Source organism: Erpetoichthys calabaricus, chromosome 4 (assembly GCF_900747795.2).
Source record: "Erpetoichthys calabaricus chromosome 4, fErpCal1.3, whole genome shotgun sequence".
Lineage (NCBI taxonomy): Eukaryota > Metazoa > Chordata > Cladistia > Polypteriformes > Polypteridae > Erpetoichthys > Erpetoichthys calabaricus.
In genome coordinates, this window is record NC_041397.2 from 19,169,219 (window position 1) to 19,189,528 (window position 20,310).

General features: G+C 37.6%; 1 long non-coding RNA gene across 1 annotated transcript in view; it reads left to right on the forward strand.

Moving 5' to 3' along the window:
• Positions 1-19,253, forward strand: part of LOC114649872 (uncharacterized) — a 162,927-nt gene extending 143,674 nt beyond the window's left edge. The window contains exon 4 of the long non-coding RNA XR_007934766.1: positions 19,130-19,253. This is a non-coding gene — a long non-coding RNA (uncharacterized LOC114649872). The remainder of the gene's footprint in view (positions 1-19,129) is intronic.
• Positions 19,254-20,310: the final 1,057 nt, after the last annotated feature.

Sequence of the window (20,310 nt, forward strand, 5' to 3'; positions counted from 1 at the left end):
CATAACATACTAAACCTCCCAGTGTCCATCCATGCCCAGGAGTAACATGGTAATAACAAATACATTACATTTTTGTATTTTAAAGTATCTTATAAGAACTGTACAATTATATTTATCAGAAATGTAGCAACCATACATATTTGCTGTTCATATCTCTCTATTATGAAAGAAAATCTTGAGACAAGACTATTGCTGAGAGATTTTTTTCAAGTCCCACGAAACGAGACTATTGCCAAGAGATTTTTGCCATTCCCACCCTCCTTTCAGCCATTTTTCAACCATGCACATGGTCCTCTCACTTCTTATTTGTGTGAATGCTTTTGCCAAACACACTTCCTGAGCTCTTAGCTCTTATAAATTTTTACGTTTTCCACATTTTAAGTTCCCAATAAAAGATGATGTGTTATGTCCAAATCTTATTGAAGAATTTCATCCCAAAGGGTTATCAACAGAAGAAATGAGTACATGGGCAATCTTAGCACTGAGAAAAGATGAAGTCAAACAAATTAATGTGGAAATTGTTGATTGGTTGCACGGCATATTGGTTTAATGCGCATCACTAGACTACATTGAAACAGTTGGGGGTGATGTTGTGGAAAATGAAAACATCAACTTACAATATCCTGTTGAATATCTACAACCGTTAACACCGACCAGTCTTACACAGGACGAATTACTGTTGAAAGAAGGATGTATTGTAATGTTATTGAGTAATTCAAGTCTGAGTTGATGGGATATGCAATAGGACAAGATTAGTTGTATTCAAAATTGGTCAAACAATTGTAATGTGTAAAATTTTAACAGGCGACAAGAAAGGTAATATAGTACATCTTCTGCAAATAACATTAGACACCAAAGGAGATATGCCATTCATATTAAAACGTTTAAGCACAGGGACAAACATTCGAAAAAGTCGGTTTATTTATTTAACAATATTCACTAACGGGCACGATATAAGTCCAAACATGGAATCAAAATTTAATGCGATACTGATGAAAGTTAATTCAAAAAATAGTTTTTACTGAAGTTTTACAGTAAAAGTGTAAGTTTAAAAAGTATTTGCATGTTAATTTCAAAGCCAAACAGAACGACAATGTATAAAGCAACAAATACCTCTAACACGACATGAAACATAATTTATCACATTTTACTATTTTTTTACTATGGTTAATTACTCGCTGTAATGTGAAATAGTTAGGTCTATTATGCATATGTAACAATTCCCATGAAAATAACAATCTGTTTAAATTGTACATCCGCTTCCCCATATCTGAGTGGCAGAGCCGGGAAGTGGCTAGCGCATAGTGCCCGTCCCGGGTGTTGGTGAGAGAAGCGAAAAAGGGGCAGAGCCCCATAGTTTATCTTTAACTGAGAGTCTACTTATTGGCACTAAAAGTATTATATATATTATATTAAACATTTTACACAATAAACCAAGCATATGTATTGACCTTATGTTACTTCATCTAGCACACAATATTCATAACCATTATATGATCTTCTCTTCTTTATATAAATAAAAAGACAAAACATCCGGCGTCCATCCGTGCAAATTCAGATTTCAAAATCCTTCTTTTAACATATAAAGCATTAAATGGCCAAGGTCCAGCTTAATTATCAGAACTTATCATGACTTACAAACCAGAGTGCACATTAAGATCTCAAGATGCCGGTCTGCTAATGATTCCAAGAATTAATAAAATAACAGTGGGAGGTCGAGCTTTTAGTTACAAGGCCCCTAAACTGTGGAGTGGTCTGCCTGCTACTATAAGAGATGCCCCTTTGGTCTCAGCTTTTAAATCTTGGCTGAAGATGGATGAAGACTCACTACTTCAGTTTAGCACACCCTGACTAGAGCTGCTGATTAACTGTACAGACTGCATCTCTGTTGTTAGTCATTAGCACTAAAACATAAGTAACATGATAGTTAGAATTTGTTACTAACTCTCACTTATTCTGTTTAACTTCTCGGTACTCAAATGTGCCACTTGGCGACACGGCCCACCTGCCAAGTTGTTTTGCCTGCCTAAGGTAAAGTCACCTCTGATGGAGGATTGCAGGAATCGTGGGGTAGAGGGGTCCTTTCATCAGATTTGCTGGCCCAGCACTGACTCAGCTGTGGAATGACCAAATGAGGGAGGCAGCTTGATGGCTGAGGTCTCCAGGACTCTAAATAAATCCAAATCATATTATGTGTTTTCATCTACTGTTAAATTCTGGTCCGTACTTGTAATTTTTTTATTTTTTATACTGTATTAAGGATTTGTTCTGTTCTGTGTATTGTATTGTATTTACCTCCTTTTTTTTGACACCCACTGCCCGCCCATCCTACCTGGAAAGGGGTCTTTCTTTGAACTGCCTTTCCCAAGGTTTCTTACATTTTTTCCCTACAAGGGTTTCTTTGGGAGTTTTTCCTTGTCTTCTTAGAGAGTCGAGGCTGGGGGGCTGTCAAGAGGCAGGGCCTGTTAAAGCCCATTGCTGCACTTCTTGTGTGATTTTGAGCTATACAAAAATAAATTGTATTTTATTGTTTTGTATTTTTATTTGCAAAAATAAGAAAGAATTACAAGGGTGCAAAAAGTACAGAATTGCAAATATCTCTTTATGGTAATGATATGCATCTTTAAATATTCTAAGCAATTACTACAACAATATGTACAAAGGATGAATACCATAATATTTCTAATTTTAAGATCACCTTGAACGTTAGGTGTATTAATCCCTAAATCTTTACAAAGTATAGTAATATATAGTATAGTATAATATAGTAATATGAATTTTCAATTGCTATATTACGTCGTGCTCCCACGTCTGCCTTTCTTGAATTAGCCTGCTCTCCCACTAGCAGGGGGAGTAACGGAGATGGACAAATGGATCAACAGACAGCCATGATATATTTTATCAAATCTTACAGCTCTTTACGGGTTTCCCCAGTTTTTATTTTTGAGTTGTTTTTAACTGACAACACACAAGCATTCAAGATCAAGAGTTGTAAAATTATAATACAGAAGTATAAAATGCAATAATAAAAGAACATATAACATTATACAAAACAAAGCCCATCTTAAACCAAACTCCAGTGTCTTCTCATATAATCCGCTCTCTAATGTAATGCCTAGTTACATACTGTAACTACATCATTCTTTAAAATACTCATAACTATGTTTTTTAGGATTGAGAAATTCACTTGACTGTAAAATCTCTGCCTCTTAGACATAACAGAGATGGAGATTTAACTTACATAATTTTCTGTTTTATTAGTGGGCAGTGAATACCCAAATTCAAGAACTCTGGGAAAAAAATCAAATGGTTTTGAAGCTATGGTGTGCCAGCATGTCTCCCTATGGAGATAAGATTGAGCATCTCCTCTTGTCTTTCTACTCTACTCTTTTCATCCATATTAATAAATAATTACTACTCTGGTGGTTCAGGACACAGTAAATATCGAGGCAAAAAATGGCTTAAATTAAAGGTGCTACTGTCAACTGCACCATTACTAAACAATCTGGAAAGATGAGCACAGATGACATGTTGGTAGCTCTGGCCTGTCATATTGTGTCGACAACAGCGAGTAGAGTCATCTCAGTGGAGTGGACTTTCTTGAATCCAAACTGATTAGAATCAAGCAGTCTGTTCTATAGAAGAAAGAAAGAGACTTCGCTAGAGACAGCACATTCCAGTTTTTTGGATGGAAAGGAGAGGAGAGACACAGAAAGAAAAAGGCTAAATATATACATATAGTGCTAGTGCTACTCATCTAAGATGTGTTGAAATCTAAGTAATTAACATAGATCTCAGCATTAACATTTGCAGTGCCCAATGCAATGCATATGTCTCTGTTTTATGCCATTTGGAATGGGATTTGTAAAAGCAGTGTTAATGTTTGTCATCTTTTAAAATGACAAATGAAATACATTCCATTCCTAAAAATGCTTGTGATATGCCACCTTTTGAAATGACAGAGACATAGTAACCAGACTGACACACAGACAGACACACAGACACTTATCCATTTTTTAAGGTGGATATATATGTATACAGTAGTAACAGCTGTGCCACCTGCCTAAGATGGGTTGAAATCTAAGTAATCAACTTAGTTCTCAGTGTTAATATTTGCAGTGCGAAATGCAGTGCATTTGTCTTTGTTATATGCCATTTGGTATGGGATTCTTAAAAGCAGTGTTAATGTTTATGATGCACAATCTTTTGGAATGGCAGAGACAAAGCAACAGGATGGACACACAGACACTTACCATTTTATTAAAGTTTATACTTATGCTCATGCAATGAATTATATCTTGTGAAGCAATTCTTCAGCGTCACCGAAATCAAAACTCAAAAACATGCAAAAACCTAAACACAAACTGTTACCAAAATCTAACACAGGAGACTTACTGCAGCCAAAACGAGAATAATCTTGAGGCATTGGTTTCCATTTTTGGACTTCAGATACTTTCAGCCCCATTATAAACTGCAAGAATTGACAAGATATTTAAAAAAAATGTTAAAAAGAAAACACTCCCATGTGGCAAATTAATGTGATTGTGAAGAAACAATTTCAACTTGAAAAGTACCAAACTTATCCAATAATAACGTGGCTGCAGCCACAAGATCAAGTTTAAAAATGAGCAAAAAGAGCAATACAAAATGACTCAGTGATTAGGTCCTAAAAATAATTTTAAAAACAGATTAAAAATAAACTCTGACAAGACAATCTAAAGGTTCTGCAAAAGTTTAGGTTGCCTCTGTTTGTTTTCAGCAATACGTGTGTGTGTGTGTGTGTGTGTCTGTGCACATCGGTGTCTGTGTGTGCGCTCATTCTATATAAAGTAAAAGATCACGCTACAAACAATAACTTGTTCCTACCGATTAGTTCATGTAAATCTTCTTTCAAAATGGATCTTTCACTATGTCAGTGTTTTGTATCAATTTACACTTATGCAAATGTTATACATTTAATTTCTTTACTTTTCTGTCTAATGCAAGCTAACCAGCAGGAGGTCAGTGTGATGTGTAACACTGATTGCAGTACACACTACATTACTGAGCCTGGTCTCTGGCTGAGGCAATGATTGACAATGGTGCCTTAATTACCTGATGCAGCTTCAGCTCTGTGCAGGCAACTGTAGACTCCTGTTGTCTGCGAGTTAACATAATAAACAAGAAATTATAAATGATGAGTTGTAAACAACCTTACAGTTTTCTCTATTCTTTTTCCAGCTAGCTTGGGCGTATCTATACACTCATATGCTGAATCCTACTTCTTTGATAAAAGTGTTTTGAAAGAACAAACTTCTCCTTTCTGCTTTATTTTTCTATGAAACAAACCTGTAGAAGGAATTACGATTCAGACACGTAGAGCTGTTAGTGATTAAATTGTCATTGGAGGCTACTGGGACCACTAAGTCTTTATGTAGTCTTTCTGATCACACAAATGCACACATACTGTATAGGCTTAAAGAACAATTTTGATACTTTGATGTTGCTCTATTTGACACTCTGGAGAATAGATTAGGAAATAATAGAGAGTAAGACATCTGACACTGAGCCCTAAATATTTGGATCTAGATGCTTTTTGAGCTGCTTACTATGCTCACTGCTCCCACCGTCATGGACCCCATCCAGGCAGTGACCAACACTCCCCAGGAATGCGCCTACAGATTTACAGTTTGTTTTCTCTAAAACTCACAAGGATGTGTGAACATGGAGTCACAACTCAAGAGCTGGTCAATATGGTTTAATTACTTTTATTGCAGTTTTGGTGGCAGAATATAAATTCAAACACAGAGTCTTACATAAAGACATAAAGAGCTGGACAGTTTGACATATATGGCGGAGCCTGAGCAGGCTCTTAGATAGATAGATAGATAGATAGATAGATAGATAGATAGATAGATAGATAGATAGATAGATAGATAGATAGATAGATAGATAGATAGATAGATAGATAGATAGATAGATAGATAGATAGATAGATAGATAGATATGAAAGGAACTATATAATAGATAGATAGATAGATAGATAGATAGATAGATAGATAGATAGATAGATAGATAGATAGATAGATAGATAGATAGATAGATAGATAGATAGATAGATAGATAGATACTTTATTAATCCCAATGGGAAATTCACATAAAATTCACATTCTTATCAATCATGGAGAATCCACTGCATCCACTAAACAGTATCATCTCCAGACAGAGGAGCAGCTTCAGCGACAGACTGCTGTCAATGTCCTGCTCCACTGACAGACTGAGGAGATCGTTCCTCCCCCACACTATGTGACTCTTCAATTCCACCAGGGGGGGTAAACGTTAACATTATACAATGATATGGACTATTACAGCTGCCTCACACTCTCCATCTTGCACTTTTTAACTTGCACTGTGTTTTTATCACTATTTAATTAATATTGTTTTGTGTCAGTATGCTGCTGCTGGAGTATGTGAATTTCCCCTTGGGGATTAATAAAGTATCTATCTATCTATCTATCTATCTATCTATCTATCTATCTATCTATCTATCTATCTATCTATCTATCTATCTATCTATCTATCTATCTATCTAAAGGTATGTGAAATGTGTAATGAGGTCTAAGGACTCTTGTCCAACAGGTGTCTTTTCTGCACATTTTTCTGGCTAGTTTATATGCAAATGGCACAATTCCACTGGTTACAGGCATTTCTGTGAGTTTTCATAAATTATGCAAATTGAACAATCTTTTCCAATGTTGGCAAATCAAATAGTTGTGTGGAATAATCTTCAGAGAACCAAACAAACTTGCAGTAAGGGTGAACTAATGAAAATTACAAGAGATTGGGAAACTGTAGCAAGATGTTGATTTCAAAAGTCAGTCAGTCATTCTCCAACCTGCTATATTCTAACACAGGATCACGGGGGTCTGCTGGAGCCAATGCCAGCCAACACAGGGTGCAAGGCAGGGACAAATCCCGGGCAGGGCGCCAGCCCACTGCAGAGCACACACACCAACACACCAAGGACAATTTAGGATCGCTAATGTACCTAAACTGCATGTCTTTGGACTGTGGGAGGAAACCAGCGCACCCAGAGGAAACCGACGCAGACACGGGGAGAACATGCAAACTCCACACAGGGAGGACCTGGGAAGCGAATCCAGGTCTCCTAACTGCAAGGCAGCAGCGCTACCTCTGTGCCATCGTGCTGCCTGATTTCAATAGTTTACATTGACACTGAAGAAGGGGCCTGAGTTGCCTCAAAAGCTTGCATATTATAATCTTTTTAGTTAGCCAATAAAAGGTGTCATTTTGCTTGGCTTTTCTCTACATTCATAATGGCTAACATGGTACAACTCCCTAGTACTAATAGTGTGGAAGATATTTTTTTTAAACTGACACCATCCACTGGAATGCCCTGATTTAAGCAATAAAACACAGGCAGGAGAAAGCATCAATCATTATTCTTTATCTAAATCTTGCAAGAGGCAGCGATATATTAATAAGTGTTGCAAAGAAAAAAGTGTCCTCTACGCTATACTGTATTTATACAGTTCATTGATTAGATCACTATTCAAAAAGAAATTCATTACATAATCAGAAAACTTTTAACATGATTGGTTACACCCAGTAGCTAACGGGACATGACAAAAACACAAAAGCAAACAAAAAAAGAAAACAATAATAACAATACAATTAATCAATTACTATAAAAACAACTGCAAATGAAAAAGTCGATGTACTTGTTCCAACTGAACCTGAACTGGAACATGAGTACTCAATATCCAATGACACACATTTATATAATATTTGGTACACTACATTTGGTACACTGTATTAATCCCTGCGGGGAAATTGTCCTTTCACATGACCTTTGGAGGTCAGAGTGCAGGGTCAGCCATTGAATAGTGCCCCTGGAGAAATGTTCAGGTTAAGGGCCTTGGCTCAAGTGCCCAATGGAGTAGGATCACTTCTGGCAGTAATAGGATTTAAACTGGCAACCTTCCAGATACCAGTGCAGATCCTTAACCCCAGAGCTACCACTCTGCCTCATAATAACAGTAGCAGGACAGCAATCCTAGAAAAGCTCAAGAAAGTACAAGGATGATCATTTCAAACACTTAATAAGGCTATCCCTATCGCATCTCACATTCTGCAGTAGACTTTTTGTCTCAAATACATCATTGGTCAGTAGTGTCTAGAATAGAATAATCCAACCTTCTTTCTCACTGTCCTTACATAAAAATATGGTGCTGGAAAAAAACAGTATTTATATATATATATATATATATATATATATATATATATATATATATATATATATATATATATATATATATATATATATATATATATATATATAATTACCCGCTAGGGGGCACCAGAGAGCCCCAAACCACAGACACAGTAAAGCACCACACGCTGATAGGGTAAAAGGTTTTTCTTTCTTTCCCAGGAATCTCTTCAAAATTCCTCCCAATAACAAGCCACAATGATACAATAACTGAACACAATAAACTGCCAATTCTTCCTCCCTCTCTATCTCCATTAAGTTTCACTTTTTTTATGCCAGACCCGGGAATGCTTCCAGTGTCATGACACGTCTTCCAGGAAGCCCATTATGAAAGTAGGGAGGTTCACTCCCAACAGCACTCTCTATTGGAACGTAGGCACCCGGACAGGGTTGCACTTCCCAACTCCATATCCCAAGCACCCCTGCAGGTATCTCAACTGGTTTCCCATATGAGCACCAGTGCCATTCCCTGTCTTATCCAGGATACCCATTCTCCTCTTACAAGATCAAAGTGACTTTAAATAATTCATGCATAAAAGAAATTTATAAAGTAGGGTGGCGCAGTGGTAGCACTGCTGCCTTGCAGTTAGGAGACCCAGGTTTGCTTCCCGGGTCCTCCCTGTGTGGAGTTTGCATGTTCTCCCCGTGTCTGCATGGGTTTCCTCCGGGCACTCTGGTTTCCTCCCACAGTCCAAAGACATGCAGGTTAGGTGGATTGGCGATTCTAAATTGGCCCTAGTGTGTGCTTGGTGTGTTTGTGTGTGTCCTGCGGTGGGTTGGCACCCTGCCCGGGATTGGTTCCTGCCTTGTGCCCTGTGTTGGCTGGGATTGGCTCCAGCAGACCCCCGTGACCCTGTGTTTGGATTCAGTGGGTTGGAAAATGGATGGATGGATGGAAACATACATTTACCTAGAAAACTTCACAGTGAAAAATAATGGATGGGATTCCTTGCTTAAACTACCCCATCCACTAAAATATAAGCAAAAATCCCCATTGTAGTATCCAAGTGTCTACTTAGTAGCTTAGTTATTTTAACTCTTTTTTTTCCCTCACTCAGGATAATTATTGTGTACAACAGAAAGCTTTTAGCACTAGTCACACTTTGCCATGTTTTTCATGACTCCTCTGTCCATCACATTTCTGTTGGGATGAGAGGTTGTGCACTTTTCAATGTCATAGCAGTTAGTCTTAGACTAGAAGTCCACCCTTTCCTGTGGAACTTTCTATAGCATCTAAATAAGCTTTGAGGAAAACGACTCCTGTGCTCTGCTGTGCAGTGTGAAATAAATTGATACTAAAGTGAAATTTTTTCCCCAGGAAGTAATGACTCCGGCTTTCTCCTTTGAGACCCAATACACTGAGTTCTATTTTAAGACACGGCATACAACATTTGCTCCCGAAGCATACGTTTGTGCGTCTGAAATGTAAAACGATCCTCTTCTTCATTAAGTACTTTTTATTTAACTTTTATCTAATCATTAGAATTTTGTTATTTACGGTGTGATTTTGAGCATGAGGAACACGATTTATTATAGTTTCAGGTAGTTGAGGTATATGTTGAATAAAATATTCAATAAACATTACACCGAATACATTATTAAAAACAATCAGAATTAAAGGCATATAGCAATATAATAACAGTGGCTGGAAACAACTACAGTGCGAGAATTGCTCAGTGAGGAAATGGTGCTCACATTGTCGGAACACAAAATAGGGAGACTTTCAGGATATTAAACACCAGGAAGGCAGCAGGTCCAGACGGCATCCCAAAACATGTTTTTTGTGAACAAACTTTTATTGAAAAGAATAAGTACAATACAAAAAGAAACAGAATGTACAATAAGAAATTATGAGGTAATGAGATAAACCCCACTTCCTCCTTGGCGCCCACACCTCCAATCGTGCCAACCCCCTCACTCCATACCATACATGGTAATATTTCGTTTCTCCTTAACCCAGTCTGTCATACTTTTAAGAGATGCTTTATGAGATCCACCATTGTCCCTATACCTAAGAAATCAAAACTAACCGGTCTGAATGATTGCTGCCTCATCACACTAACGTCTATAGAAATGAAATGTTTCGAGAGGTTAGTCAAGAATTACATATGCCCTTCACTGCCAAAGAACTGGATCCATCACCATTTGTATATCACTCCAGTTAAACCACGGATGATGCCATTACCTTGATCTTTCATAATATATTGGCCTCCTTGGACAATAGGAGAGGAAATTATATGTGAATGCTGACTATAGATTATAATCCAGCATTTAACATATTAAGACCCTTTAAGCTGATTCTGAACACTTCCCTGTGCAGCTGGGTTTGTAACTTCCAGACAGGCAGACACAATATTTTTCGGGTGGGTGGCCTTACTTCATCATCCCTTCACCCTCAACACAGGGTCTCCACAGGGCCGTGTTCTGAGTCCTCTGCTGTACTCCCTCTACACATATGACTGCATGGCTACACATGACTCTAACATCATCTATGGTGGGTCTGATCTCTAACAACAATGAGCAGGTTTACTTTAATGAAGTGGAGAGTCTCTCATACTGGTGTCAGGACAATGGTTTGTTCTTGAATGTCAGCAAGACAAAGGGGTTGATTGTGAACTTTGGGAGAAAACAACAGAGACACTACCACCCCCTCAGTATTAACAACACTCAGATGGAGAGGGTGGGCAGTTTTAGATACCTCGGTGTCCACAGAGGACATGACCTGGTCCATGAACTTTGACAGTTTGGTGAAGAAGGTATGAAGATGTCTACCACCACAGACACCTCAGGGATTTTAGACTGCCCTCCTAGTGACTAAAAAACATCTACATATCAACCACTGAAAGTACCCTGACGGTGTACTGTTAGTATACTGCCTGGTTTGTAAACAGCATGCCGCAGGACTACAGGGCTCTGAGGAGAGTGGTGAGGTCAACTGAATACCTCACTGGGTGTGTACTCTCTAACTTCTGCACCAAGCAATGTCAGCCTGGGCAAAGAAAATTATCAAAGACACATGCCATCCCAACAATGGCCTCTTCGCTATGCTGCGGTCAGGAAAACGGTATGGCTGACCAGTTCAGAGAGACTCAGGAGGAACTTCTGTCCATAGTCCATCCACATCCTAAACGAGAACAGTGTCTAAAGCTACATGGATTCATTCTCTTATATTAAGTTATGTAAACTTAATGTTATTTCTTTAAATAATTTTAATGTAATGTATACTACTCCTATTTACATTGTTATAGTGGTGTATTATTGTTCATTGTCCTACTTAATGCACATTCATGGAGTTTAGCAACTGAGCATTTCACTGCATATTGTACTCTGCGTATAATTGCATGTGACAAGAAAATTGATTTGATTGGATTATGTTTTAGTAATTATGTTTACTTTTAATGTGAACTGCTTTATAAATGGTAGAACTGGAAATTATACATTGATCATATGTTAAATTAAGATTTCTAAAAAAAACAACTTATAATAATGTATTATTTAATAGGCGCCTTTCTTAACACTCAAGGTCACCTTATAATGAAATTAAATTCCAGTAATCTCTCTATATACAGCAGACCCCCACAAAATCGCAGTTCAGAGTTCGCGGCCTCAGTTGTTTGCAAATTTTTCCTTAGAACCTAACTAATAATTGTTAGAGAAAACTGCAAATATCCTCCGCAATTTTTTTTATGGCTTTTTTCATCGCAATACTGTACTGTAGAGAGAACACAAAGCAACTATAGAGAAAAACACGGCTTGGGATGGTGAAGTAGCCAATCCGAGAGTGTTATTCATTTCTCCTTGCTGCTGATTGGCTGCTGCCCTGTGCCACATCTCCAGCAGATGCAGCCCAGCATTCCCACATCATAACAGTTTACCGCATGTAGCTATCTCGAGTGCTTTGCTGAGCATTCTCGTGTTTTTCGTTTTGTTCTTCTTAAATTCATAAGATACCACCCAAATGCCCTGCACCTTCTAAGGCTTCTGGCAATGAACCTAAGTGCCAGAAAAAGTTTAAGAGACTCCAGGAGAAGGTTGAACTACTGGATTTGCTCAGGGAACTAAAAAGTTATGCCACAGTAGCCACCCAAGGAGCTGCAAATCCTCTGATTTGCTGTGCAGTCATTATCTTCATTACATACTTTCATCGTACTGCACAGCTAATTCATCATCATCATCATCTTCAATCAATATCATTCATTATTGGTGAGTACCCGTACATTTCATTGTATTTTTATTAAATTAAATTATTACATATTTACCCTAATTATACCAAAGAAAACGACAGCTCATACCAAAGAAAATGCACTTGCATTAATTACAGTACATATAGGAGTAACATCGGTATTTCACATTCTGGCACTGCGGGAAACATAGCAGTACAGTATTGTACAGCATACAGGTTTACCTTTACATTCTTTTTTAGGGTAATGTATTAAGCTGAGTTTGAAATAAAATTAAAGTGTTTTGGGCGCATATTTAGGGTTTAAACTATAAAAATAGGCATTTATAGGTATTTTTTTGACCACATCCAAAATTTGTGGTTTTTCACAATTCGCGGGTGCTCTAAGAACATAACCCCCGTGAATTTCAGGGGTCATCTGTATATATAAAATCTAAAATCTTTGTCTATCCGCTTTTCACAAGGGAACTACTCATTGGTTTTTTTTGTCTAAGCGAGTCGGAACTGGGAGCAGAATGAACAATGCTCAACCGGAGGAGTAGCAGTGTGGTGCAGAGAGAAGGAGAGAGAATAAAGAAGAAACACCATTAATTGTGTATTTGAGGTATTCTTGTAATAAAACTTTATTTGAACCCGGGACTCTTTGGAGTGTTCATGTTTGGGGTTTGGGGCTCTGTGGTGCCCTCTAGCCTTCACACCACATTAGAAGAGCACAGTCTCTTAAGAAAAAAGGTTCTGCTCTGCCCTTTCTTCTATAGCTATAGTATGTAATTGAATTAGGATAATAGCAAGAAAAGTAGGAAGTGTTATATTTAAAGTTGCTAGGCATTGTTTCAAATGAACTATATATAAGTACCCTAAATGTTCATATGGAGTAATTTGCAGAGTTCTTAAATATAGACAAAAAATTATTTTTATTAGATTAGTTTAGATTAAGTAAATTTTGTTAATCCCATGGGGAAAATCAGATGCATACAGAAGGAGAAACGTAAAAAACAAGGATACAGACTCACAGTCTGCTCTGGTCCTTCTTGTCCAGTGCCACTGTGTTGTCAGACCTGCCCAGTTTGTTGTTTATGTGAACACCCAGGTACCTGTAGCTCTGCACCAATTCCATATCCTCCCCATGAATGGTGACTTGTCTCAGAGGGTCTTTGACCAGTCAGAAGTCCACCACCAACTCTTTTGTCCTGCTGATGTTGAGTTTCAGGTGGTTCTCCCTGCACCGCAAGACAAAGTCCTCCACTGGCCTCATGTACTCCGACTCGTCTCCATAATTAATATAGCCTATGACGAAGGAGTCATTTTAAAATTTCTGTTAGGTGGCAAGCACTAGCATTGAACTGGAAGTCTGTTGTGTAAAAGGTAAGCAGGAAGGGTGTCAGAAGAGTTCACTGTGGTGTTCCAGTAGCTGGCTGAGTTATTTCAAAATCAAAATATTGCTCTGCCTCCATTTGTAATAGTACAAATGTAGCAAAAATATGAATCTAAATTGATGGTTACTTCCATTAGCCTAACCATGATGGAAGGATTCATCTTATGTTGCAGAACTTCAAGTGACATTGTGCATTATTTTAATCTTTTTGATGAGAATTGAGATGTGGGAAGTTTTCTCATATTGCAAGGCATCCAGTATAAAACAGGAAGGCACCAGAACTTAAAGGGGGTATTTATTAAATGAAGAACTGAAAGCAGTTTCAAATACTGTAAAACAAATGAATCAAACCAATCAGAGAATCCTAATTAAATACAACACTGCAGTGTTCCCAGTAATTATCCTAACAGCCTCACCACAATATAATTAAATTGAAAAAATCTTTATACACTTGAGGTGCGCCTACAGCAAATCAGAATTACTGTATTATCAATCCTGTAAGCACCCTCAAAAAGAATAGCAGCTAGTCTTTGAAATCAATACTCACCATTTGACTTGTGAGAATGACCTTCTAAAACATTTAGGCTTTTTAATGTAGTCTCAGCAGCTATCCTCGCATGTATGTCCATCCCTTTAATTTACTGTGCAACTTCTTGGACTTTTAATTCAGTTAGTTTTTTTTTTTTTTTTTTGCCCTTTGCCTTTGCCCATTACCAGACATGTTGCTGCTGAATGCTAGTTTTGGCCTGGACCTCACACACGTCTGTGTGATTATTTGCTTTATCATGTTTACGGTAGTCTGTTAATTTGACTGAAATCATAAGTGACTTGATATACATACAATCGAGTCACTATAAAATGGTGTCAGTTTAATTACCTAAAAAAGACATCACTTAAAGGCTGGAGAATCAACACAATCAAAACCACAGATGAACATTCAGACAGCATTTTGAAGCAATAATGAAAGCTAATAGAATATTAGATTATATAGCGCTGTGATGTTTGATGTACGGAGTACACGTTACAGGATAAATTTGGTATTTAGTTATTTCTTCACAAACATGATATATCTCTATACTGTATATATAAAATCCAACATCTGTCTGTCTGTATGTATGTCCACTTTCCACGAGAGAACTACTTAACAGATTTAGATCTTTTTTTTCTATAATTTTCTTGAACGTTCTGGCTGATGTTGTGACTTCTCTCATTGCGCTAAGTATCATAGTTCGCTTGCAGTACCGATTTATTTGCGCATATCCGAGAGATGCACGGTGGGCCGAGGAAGGGATGGTGTAGCCCTCCTCACTCACACGCCAGCCTCGGGACGTTCCTTTCCTCTGCTAAGCTACAGAATGAGAGAACTGCTTAACGGATTTAGATCGGATTTTTTTCTATAATTTGATTGAACATTCTGGTTGATTTTGTGACTTCTCTTATCGTGGTAGTAATCATACGTCGCTTAAAGGGGACCATATATTTGCGCTAATCCAAGACAGAGGCTGCGGGCCAAGGGGAGGGGGAAGCATGACATCAGGAGAGGAGAGCCAGACAGGGCCCTCCTCACTGTTCTGTCTCACTACTATGGAGGCTGAGCCATGGGGGACAGCTAGCATATACATCTACTCTCTCTATATAAAATCCTAAGCCTAAAAGTGCAATGATTTTATGTGACATTTTTATGTCGCGTTTTTTGTCATGCTTTAAATCGGGCATATATATGTTTGGTATCATTCTTTTCAGAATTTATCAATCTTTAATGAATGTGATGTTGTTAGATTTTCAAATTCTTATTCCTTTTTTAAATTATAAACAAAAAATATCAAGAACTCACGTCCCGTGAGACAAGACTTTGTGCCAAAAGATTTAACCACGCCCGGGGCCGGAAATAAAAGACAAAGAGTAGGACAGCTGCTGTACAGGCTTTTAAATGTGCGGTGTGAGAGATGCAGATCACGTGACACAGCAGCAGCAGCAAGCCAGCAGCTGATCGAGCAAAGAGGATGTTAAAAAAAAACTGTATTTGTGTCTCATTGTATCATTATATTGATTATATCTGGCGCCGCCGTGAGTGGCAGCCTTTTCAGCAGCTCCGTGTATGACTGTATATGTATGTGTACTTTTCTACTTTTATTTTTCTATTTTTATTTATTGATCACTCCTACCACTTTATTTTATGTGGATTCCTTCCCTGGACACACTTTTATTTTTAATTTTTGTGAATTTCCCATTGGGATTAATAAAGTATCTATCTATCTATCTATCTATCTATCTATCTATCTATCTATCTATCTATCTATCTATCTATCTATCTATCTATCTATCTATCTATCTATCTATCTATCTATCTATCAACGTTTAAGAGGGGGTTTTGGAGAAGCAACCGCGTCTCCTTGAGGTGCGTTCAGCCCCCGTCTTCACAATGCAAGTGGCAGAAACGTGAAGTATCTAGTATGTAGCGCAGGCCGGGGGGTTGGCGAGCGAAGCAAGTAGGGGGAAACCCCCAGTACATATATTATATATATATATATATATATATATATATATATATATATATATATATATATAAACAATTTCCATGCAGACTTACATAAGAAATTTGACAAACAAGACAAGACCTTTCAATCCATCAAGCTCATATGTTTAGCTAATAGCTGAGCTGTCCCAGTTTCTCATCAAGATTTTTCTTAAAGGTTGTCAAAGTTTCTGCTTCAATTTCATGTCCCAGAGGTTTGTTCCAGATTTCCCACAACTCTTTGCTTTAGTCTTTAATGCACTTCCCTTTAATTTCCACTCATATCCTTGAGTATGTGATCCACCCTTAAGCTGAAAGAATGTTGCTGGATCTACTTTATCAATGTCTTTGAGGGTTTTGAAGACCTGGATTAGGTCCGCACACAGACTCCTCTGCTCAGATTAAACAGGTTTAATTCTATGAGTCTGTCATAGTGGGATGTGTCCTTATGTCTTTTTAGTGCACCTGGTTCCTCTCGTCTGCACAGGTTCAAGTGCTGCTATGTCTTTCTTGTACCGTGGTGACTATGTTGGGAGAACTGCACACAATACTCCAGATGAGGTCTTAATAGTGCATTATATAGTTTGAGCATAATGTCCCTAATCTTGGCATTTTAATTTTTCAAACGTATTGATAAAGTAGATCCAGCAACATTCTTTCAGCTTAAGGATGAATCACATACTCACAAAACATCAGTGGACATTAGGGGGAAGTGTGTTTAAGACTGAAGACAGGAAGCACTTCTTTATGCAAAGAGTTGTGGGATTCTGTACAAACTACAGAGACATGGAGTTAAAGCAGAAACCCTGACAACTTTTAAGAAGAATCTGGATGAGATATTGGGACAGCTTTGCTATTAGCTATACAAACGGGCTTGATGGACTGAATGGTCTCCTCTCGTTTGTCAGATTTCCTATGTTCTTATGTTCTTAGTCAGTAAAAGTTCACCAAGGACATCAAATCTGTTTATTTTGTCTCACAGACTCATACACCACAAATTGGTTAAATGTGCTTGGCTTTTTTTATTATTTTTTTTAAATGGATTGTACACTGTAAGAAATATGTGATCAAACATTAATTATTTTACCCTAGAACATCTACACATGTCATCACACTGCTTTCCTCTGTAGAAAATCTGTTACATTTTATGTAATTGTATTTTATGTTTTTCATGTGCTTTATGTGAAAGGTACAAAGAATCTTCAACGGTCATAAAAACGTTCAGTGATTTTGGATGGCGTCAGCCGTGATTTTGATTGACAACAAAAAGAGTCCAGGTGGTAAATTGATGCTACTTTGATAGAGCTAGGCAAGTTTTATCTGGCCTTTCTGTGTCAAAGCCGGCAAAGGTAATGTATGCCTTTGATCTAAATGAAAAATGCTTGTCTCATTTGCTTTTGTCAAATGCAAAATGTGAATAAGGGAGCATTGAAAATTGATTGAAACAGGTCGTCAGTCTGAAGAAATATTAAACGCCTGAATAGAAGTGTTTGGATGTGTTCACAGACCAGGTCAGTGTAGACTGCTGTTACTCTTTAAAAACATTAAAGTTCAATGATTTAAGGACACAGGTTTACATTATTAGCAAAAATATGATTAACTGGTTATATGGAGTATTTCCACTGAAGCAGCAAGTCAGAAATCCCAGTGCAGCTGCACTAGATGAGCTAATTGAGCACTTGGTGCACTGAAGTCATAAAGTTTTTATTGCTGATTAGTCTTGAACAAAGAACTGCTCACTTTGTACTGACATTTTTTTTTCTTAGAAAAAGGGCATTATAGCCTTTATAATATGAATAATTCCCTGATAATTTTCAGCGTAACAGCAATCTCTTTGGTAAATCACTTTTCGTTAATTAGAATTAAATATCCATTTCTGCACTTATTCTAGAATTATTCTGAAGTATGTGCTATGTAGTACTTTTTCATGTTCAAAGAAGTTTAGGATTCAGCTCTTACAGTATATTTAAATCAAAATTGTGTGAAGAAAGTTTAGACCTCATGTATTATCATGAAATATGTGAGACTTACCAGGAAAGTTTATTGGGTTCCTTTGGTCTGGTCCATGAAGATTAACACACACACATAGATATACACACACATAGACATAGCGATCCTATCCAAAGTCTCTAGTTGTGCCAATTGCCAGCCATTCCGCAATATTCCACATAGGACACAGCTATATAATAATAATAATAATAATTCATTACATTTATATAGTGCTTTTCTCACACAAGCATATTAAGTTTGCAGATGATACCAAGATAGGTGAATTAGCAGATAATTTGGAATTCATTATATCATTACAGAAGGACTTGGATAGCATACAGGCTTGGGCAGATTTGTGGCAGATGAAATTTAATGTGAGTAAATGTGAAGTATTACACATAGGAAGTAAAAATGTTAGGTTTGAATACACAATGGGTGGTCGGAAAATCAAGAGTACACCTTATGAGAAGGACTTAGGAGTCATAGTGGACTCTAAGCTATCGACTTCCCGACAGTGTTCAGAAGCCGTTAAGAAGGCAAACAGAATGTTAGGTTATATAACACAATGTATGGGGTACAAGTCCAAGGAGGTTATGCTCAAGCTTTATAACACACTGGTGAAGCCTCATCTTGAGTACTGTGTGTAGTGTTGGTCTCCAGGCTACAAAAAGGACATAGCAGCACTAGACAAAGTCCAGAGGAGAGCGACTAGGCTGAGTCCAGGGCTATAGGGGATGAGTTATGAGGAAAGATTATAAGAGCTGAGCCTTTACAGTTTAAGCAAAAGAAGATTAAGAGGTGACATGATTGAAGTGTTTAAAATTATGAAGGGAATTAATCCAGTGGATTGAGACTGCTATTTTAAAATGAGTTCATCAAGAAAACTTGGACACATTTGGAAACTTGTTAAGGGTAAATTTTGCACAAATATTAGAAAGTTTTTCTTTACACAAAGAACGATAGACACTTGGAATAAGCTACCAAGAAGTGTGGCAGACAGTAAGACTTTAGGGATTTTCAAAACTTTTCAAAACTGATGTTTTTTTAGAAGAAATAAGTGGATAGGACTGGTGAGCTTTGTTTGGCTGAATGGCCTGTTCTCGTCTAGATTGTTCTAATGTTCATATATAGATCCAAGAAAGACAAAGTCTTGAGTGGGCTAATTGCTAGTCATTCTGCAATTTACTTCATGAGACTCTTGATATGGGATTTCACTATCAAATGCTCTAATAAAATATATGGGTGTCGTCGCAACACCCAGAAAAACACAACTCTTTTGGTTATAGGCTACTTACTAACTAAACTACATCCTGCTTTCATAACAGTTGTTCTAACTATTGAGGTGCAACCTCAGTAGCCTTGATAAACCCTGTGAAGGAGAAAGAAGCAATCAAACTCACACTTGGTGCCCTTTTATTATTTCAGTCACTCCAAATCAACGTATAGGAAATATAAAAGCAACATGGTTTTTATTAACGTATAACAATACCAAACAGAAAAAAATACATAGAACGAGTGTGAGTTCCTGCACTTTTATATTTTCGTTGGAAACAGTGAAGGCAATAGGAGTAGTAATTGGTTGTGTCTGAGAGTGTCATGTGATTAGTTTTGTCTGGCAAGCCGGCTGCCCTTGCAGTTTAGTATAAGAATTGTAACCTTGTGGTGATGATGGCAGCGAAACTTATAAATTGCACCAAAGAGGAATGGCGTTCTGTCATATGCTTTTTGTGACCAGAAGGTGGGCCGGGAGCACAAATTCATCTTCGCATGTGTGCTCAGTATGGGGATAAAGTTCTTTCTTGTAGAGTCGTCTATGAGTGGATTGAAATGTTTGAAAATGGCCGTATTAGTGTTACAGATGCAGAGCGCTCTGGATGTCCAGCTACATGTGATGATGATGTGAAAGCCGTGGTGCATCAGTGGCTACGTGCTCAACCAAAACATTTTTTTGCTGATGGCATTAAAAAGTTGGTATGACT